Consider the following 7,543-nt stretch of genomic DNA (forward strand, 5'->3'; position numbering starts at 1 on the left):
GTTACACAGATAAGATACCTTCGGTTGAGGTATTTAATTTCAATGAACATATATTCAGGTTGTTTGTCCCCATCTTTGGACGTTACCGCCACATTAGGGACTAAGTATACTTGTATACATGAGGCTTACAGAACTGGAAGGGATACCCGGCCAACCAACGTTTCCGACAGGGACGTTAAACACTAATCTCCTCCTCTTCCGACAGTAGCACGACACGAAAGCTGCTGTTCTGAAATGTGCATCTGGACTCAGTGAAGTGGGCCGGTAAAGACTGCACATTTGCAAGAGCGAGTTGTAGCGTGCAGCCGTCGCAAATAGTTTCCGCTGCAATGCTGCAAGTAGAGACAGACGCTGCCCTGGACTCTGACATAATTTACACTAGTTTCTTGCCGACAGGTTTAATACTAGTACATAACAGTTAGAATGACGTGTTCCACAGGTACCGCAAGAACTTACAAAACGTGCATTAGTGCACCCAGTTGGCAACAAGCACCTAGCCTCTACCACTGACTGTCATGACGTGCACACCACCTGGTAAGGAGTTGCAATTTCACCAATTTTTCCAGTGTATTAAACTGTCAATACATGACAACAAACATTTGACAAACTCATAACATATGCAAACGGATAAATCACACTCATTAAAAAATGTCAGAGTAGACAGTTCCAGATAATGCTTAGTAACGATTAGTAGTAAATAAAAGAAATTCCTCCAGAATTTTTAATAAAAACTTATAAATCCATAAAATGTGATAACCCACACTCATACTATCGTTATAAATGCGGAAGAACCGAATTCGATTAAAATCATAGTTACTCTCCGTTATTCATCATAACAAAACTACTGAAATGCAAGCGCAACTGCAGATAACAGCTAATATTAAACAAAATAATTATTAACGTTACAAACATTCAATTTGAAAAACCATAGTCACAAAAGGGGCCAATTTTTGATTAATAATCACAGAGCAGTCACCTATAGCAATTAATGCCGACACCAAAACTACAATCAGAGTAGCATGTAACCTAGTTTGCATATGTAGGGTAACGTAATTTCTTCAAGGGAAGATGCTGACATGTTCTAACACCAGATGATTTTTAAAGATGGACTCTCGCCGCGGTTCCGGCAAAACATTGCATGTGAGTTTGAACCTTCCATGATTTTCATGAAATTAAAACATTTCTACTGAAATAACCTATCGTCCAGGAAAGTCAAAAGCGGTAAGTATGAATGCGGTAGTTTTAGAAATGATATTGAAACACTAAAAATGATCATACACGTACTTGTAATATTTTACGTAGGAAGTGTAGCATATCGTTTGGCTGGGGCGCAGTGCACTACCATCATTACAATTATTGCTCTGAGTCCTTATCCCGTTTTCTGTCTTATGTTTTAAGACATATAGTTCAAAATAGGAAAAGAAAAACTAATATTGATATGACACCTGAAGGCAAAATGAAAGAAGCTGTACAAGTTGTCCTAAAAGCTGGTTATGTTGTGGGTGCAGCATACCGAATTCCTAGACTGACACTTGAACCGTACGGTAACATAATTTACCTGTGGCCAAATTTGAAAGCACAGTATGAAAGATGTATGAAGGTTATACTAATTCACAAATTTAAGTTTCCAGATATGTGAACACAGCAAAGGTTGCAACAGCCCTTGAAAATGTTCCATTTTATCCAAAGTATAATTGTACACAAGTTTGTACATTTTATCAAGTGAATATGCTGAAGTATCTGCTTACATGCTGTTTACTATCACCATGATGCAGTTTGCTAAGTTGGAATATGTTATTACAGCAGCTCGCAATTATATCAGAATGTCAGAAACTTTGGAGCCAAATAAAAGTACTGGTTCAGAAGATTAGTGCCAGAAAGTATCGAAAAGATATCATTCACTGAGTTTGAAGAAGCCACAGCCTACATCATCATCATCATCAAGAACAACAAGGATCAACCCTCGCAGTGTAGGACTGTTAATTGGGAAATTTATGGAGATCTTCAAGCGTCACTCATATGGCCCTGAATACCTACACAATATGGATGATACTGGGGTAAAAACCGCGCAGTCACCAGCAAAAGTCATTGCCCCATAATGACAGAAGCAGGTAGGACGTTGCACATCTTCTGAACGTGGCCAACTTGTTATCCTGAATTCTTGTTTAAACGTAATAGGGAATTCTATCCTATCTGCAATAATATTCCATAGAGCTCGCTGTCAAGAACACATACTATATAGTGCACCCTACAAACACTAGGGTTAGCTCAGAAGGCCTGGTGGATGACAGAGGAAAATTTTGTTCGTTACAAGAACCGTTTTGACAATCATGGAAGCTATATCAATGTAGATTGTACTGATATAGTAAAGCAGAATGACGTGAAAATTCTGACACTCTCGACACATTGTAGCCACAAACTGCTACGTCTAGACTGAACTGTTTATGGTCCTTTTAAGAGGTTTTACTACAGTCTTGTCACAACTTAACGACCATGAACTCTAGAAAGACTAGCACACTTCCTAATCTTGCAGCACTTGTCAAAAGATCATATTCGATGGCATTCCCAGTATCCAATACCGCATCAGAATTCTAGTGCACCGTAATCTGACCTCTTAACACAGATATTTTGCAGAGCAAGATTTCCTGTCTTCTTCTGTAACGTTGCGTGAAACAACCGAAGAAAATGGTAAATGGAACTGTGATGCAATTAATGATAAAGGTGAGAACGTAAGTATTCTATCAACCTTCTATAAGTCCAGGAAATGGCAAGAAAATGCTACACTTGGCCCTTTAAGAGACAACACCAGTAGAGCACGATACACGTCTCTCACTCGTCAAGAAATTAGTACGTTTCCAAAGGCACCAGAAAAAAAAAAAATCATCTGCCAGAACGAAAACAGGCAAAACACAAAGCTTGACATACGCTCCAGAAAAAAACAGTAACTTATAGAACAAAATCAAAAGAACGCAAAGGGAACCTCAAGAGCTACATTCCTGTGAAGCAGACAGGCAGCGCCAAAACACAACTTGTTTCTTCCGGCCGGAGTCGCCGAGCGGTTCTAGGCGCTGCAATCTGGAACAGCGCGACCGCTGCGGTCGCAGGTTCGAATCCTGTCTCGGGTATGGATGTGTGTGTTGTGTTTAAGTTAGTTAGTTTTAAGTAGTTCTAAGTTTCAGGGAACTGATGACCTCTGTAGTTAAGTCCCATAGTGCTGTGAGCCATTTGAACCATTTGAACAACTTGCCTTTGAAACCGACTACTCTGCTGCAGAAATGCAAACTGAGTAGGATGACACAGACGATGTCATAGATTCTTTTAAAAGCGATTAGAAGCACAATACAGCCACACCATTCAGTGAAGATCCCAAAAAAGATGACTATGTAGTGCTGAAAGTTAAGTCTCTGCTAAAACAAATGCCATGTCTGCACTTGGTTGCCACGCTCAGTTCTACCGACAATGAGACAAAAGCCGCAAAAGAGTAGTTCTGAAGAAATCACATAAAACAGAGAACCATTTTATGATGCCGAAAAATCAGAGAAATCTGACATCCTTTTTAGAGACACTGTGTGTAAACTATCGAAAACCATTCAATAGCCAAGATCGTACAAAATGTTTTTTTTTTATTCAAGACAACCAGTTTCAACGGTCTTAGCTGTCATCTTCAGGTCTAACGCATTTTTTTGGTAATAAAACATTTTACTCTGAACGTCATGCACAAGATATCAAGTCGATAAATCTCAGCACATTATAAACACCTGTAACCGTTAAAATATTTGGAAACACGCAGCACCTTTTCCAAAAGGCGATGTGCATATACATATTGCTTACAGATGCTTGTTAAATCATACAAGTATGATACACAATAGCACATCTGTTTACATATTCTGGACACGTACTAAACAGGCCTTTTGGACAATGTGCTGTGTGGTTTGAAACGTTTTGGAGATGAAAAACGTTTATAATGTGCTGAATTTTATCCACTTGACATGTAGTGCATGACATTCAGCGTAAAATGAAGATATTTTATTACCTGACGATGACAGCTAAGACTACTGAAACTAGTTGACTTGATTTTAAAAAAAATTGCGATCTTGTCTTTTAAATGGTTTTTAAAAATTAAAACACATCGCCTCTCACAACTCTCATTATGAGGAAGTTCAGTTAAACTTGCGGAGCCCCAGCCTGTTGGACGCACTAACCATTATAATAACTTTCTGGCCCTCCCAATCTCTTTGAGGCATTACAATGTTCAGTAAAAATGAGAAAATATGTGTCCAATGATGAAATAATTGTTTCAATTGTGAGAAAAACGGTTTAATGAATAATTTACCTTCCCAAACGTGTAATCATGGTGTCCCAAGCAACTTTTCAATTTCACCCGGTATGGGGCACATGGGCACTAGAGAAAGAGCTTTACTTTCCCGGTATTTATCCCAAAACTGTTAATGTGAGGGCAAAGAGAAAAATTATAGGATCAACTAATGTAATTACGCGACTCGTGGACCTTGTTTGACATTTATGTTCTAGATACTGTAGCTGCAAAAAAAATCAAGTGATTTTTGTGGTCACTGTGCCCCAGCTTTCCTTGCCTCTGTTACGTGCTGTAAACAAGGTTTGTTCATTCAGCTGCTGTGCAGTTAGGTTCATGCTTATAATTTTTTTTTAAATTGTGTTGATCTTAGAATTTTGTTTTCATCTATACTGTTTTAATCTTAATTGACTACCTAATACATCATTTTTCGAGTAGTACTACAGGTTACCTCATTGATGTGACTTCGATGTTTCGACAGAGGTACTTTTCTGGGAGAATGATATGGCACTTAATCTTACCACGCCTTGAGGAAAGAAAAATTAACTGTTTTGGCGCCTTTGGCACCCAGCAGTTGAGACCAGTTCATTATCGTGGTATCATAGACATGCGAATAAGAAAATGTAATACTGAACACTGCACAACACGTGCGCGTAGGACATTTAAAACGGTACTGCGGCCTCTGTAATTTCAACTGAGTTACTGCTTGACTTTCCCTACAGCTGCCTGCAGACATATATGCAAAAGAAGGAAGAAAACTACAGACTCACGTGCGAAATTAACAGCCGCGCGATGAAATAAATATCAAGCTGTACAACGCTGCCAGATTTAGTACTTGGAGAGCTGCCAGGAGTATTCTCAGTGTGACTTAAAACTGTTTCAGAGCTCCGATTATATGTGACTAAGGAGACGCGGCGGTGGCTCAGACCTGAGAGAAAACAAATATCTGAGGGTACTGTCTAGACACCAATATTTTAGCTCTCTGTGGAAGGTTGCAGCTGCTTGGTGATTCAGAGAGGCTAAATACTGCCATCGTTTTGTTTGAAAAATAGAGGACAAATACACTTTTTTGTAAGAACGTCAAACTATAGCTGTAGGTAAGACAATATGTACTGCGTTTATATAAATCTTGTTGTTTATGGTTCATGTTGTGGCATAAGGCAATAATACTTCGTGCGGGAGGTTTATTTTTTTTTAAAGAAACGTCCCGCACGAAGTATTATTGCCTTTTGCTTCTTCTCGTACTTTCTCCAATTCCTTCCTTTTAACATCGTTATTTTAATTTATTACATTGATTTTATTTTATTTGTCTTATGCATCAGTGACACAAATTCGCAGGGAATATTACAACGTATGCAATACCATACAAAAAGCTGCAATAAAACGTGAAACTGTGGCATTGTAGACAGAAAATGACTAAAAGAAATAGCGTGGAATTTAATCTTGGAGAAGAAAATGAGACGGCGTCATCCGGAATAATTCGGGAAAAACACAGAAAACCCAGACAGGGATTGCTGTTCAAAAATGGTTCAAATGGCTCTGAGCACTATGGGACTTAACGCCTGAAGCGCCTAGAACTGCTCGGCCACACCGACCGGCCAGGGATTGCTGTAACGGACAAAAAATCTTGACCTCTTTACATAAACATACTATTTGGTTGTCACATGAATTTTTCTCCTCTGTCCTGAAATTCGTCGTTCTCATTCATCTAGTTGGAGCTGTTTCCTTAGTTTGTTCGTCGCTTGACGGGAAATCAGGAGGAATCAATGTGCAAAGAAGTGGGTACAGAAATACTATGGAATAAAGAAATACGCTAAATGTTACCTGAGGCAATAGATACTGCGATAATGAATAGCCCAGTAGACAGTCGAGTTGATGTATGGATATCTCTAAAAACGGCAATCACAGTCACTGGAAAGAGAAACATGTGTGAGAAGGAGGTAATCACGAAGGAACCTTGGTTATAGATAAAATACTTCAGTTGATAGATGAAAGAAAGAAGTACAAAACTGCCCAGAGAAATTCAGAAATACAAATCGCTAAGGAATTAAATAAATAGGAAGTGCGGTGAAGCAATATGGCTGCATGTAGAATGTGAGGAAACCGAAAAAGAAATGGTTGTGTGAAGGACTGACTCTGTATATAGTCAAAACGACGATGGTGAAATTAAGGGTTTTAACATTAAGAGTCCAATGAGAATTCGACTGTTAAATGCAGAAAAGAGGACAGATAGGTGGTAAAAGTACATTGAAGGCCGGTATGAGGCGCAAGACTTGTCTGATCACGTGATAGAAGAATAAACAGGAGTCGACATAGAAGAGACAGGGTATACAGTATTAGAATTTAAATGAGCTCTGGAAACTTCAGGTCGAAAAAAGTAGAAGGAATAGATAACATTACATCAGAATTTCTTAAGTTGCTGCGAGAATTTGCAACAAAACGGCTATTCACATCGGTCTGCAAAATGTATGAATATGGCGATATATAGCACACTTTCCCAAGATAGCAAGAGCCGACGAGATTGATTTTTTTTTTTATTCACCCGTCAAGTTCCGTAGGACCAAACTGAAGAGCAAATCTCCAAGATCATGGAATGTGTCAGTACATAAAATTACAAAAACGTCACTCTATAGGTTTAAGTAAACGGCAACCAACAATACAACAAGAATCAGCTTAATTTTTCAAGGAACTCTTCGACAGAACATAAGGAGTGACCCATGAGGAAACTCTTCAGTTTCGATTTGAAAGCGCATGGATTACTGCTAAGATTTTTCAATTCGAGTGGTAGCTTACTGAAAATGGATGCAGCTGTGTACTGCACACCTTTCTGCACAAGAGTTAATCAAGTCCGGTCCAAATGCAGGCTTGATTTCTGCCGAGTATTAATTGAGTGGAAGGTGGTTATTCTTGGGAATAAGCTAATATTGTTAACAAGAAATGACAGTAAAGAATATATATATTGAGAGGCCAATGTCAGAATACCCAGACTCGTGAACAGGGGTCGACAAGAGGTTCGTGAATTTACACCACTTTTTGCCCGAATTGCCAGTTTCTGAGCCAAAAATATCGTTTTAGAATGGGAAGAGTTACCCCAAAATATAATACCATACGACGTAAGCGAATGAAAATAAGCATAGTAGACTGACTTTCGCTGCATTACTTGTTTGAACAAGATCCTGTACGTGGGCTTTCCACGACAGTTTACGATCTATCTGAACACCCAGACATTTG

The sequence above is a fragment of the Schistocerca gregaria genome, chromosome 1 (assembly GCF_023897955.1).
Source record: "Schistocerca gregaria isolate iqSchGreg1 chromosome 1, iqSchGreg1.2, whole genome shotgun sequence".
Lineage (NCBI taxonomy): Eukaryota > Metazoa > Arthropoda > Insecta > Orthoptera > Acrididae > Schistocerca > Schistocerca gregaria.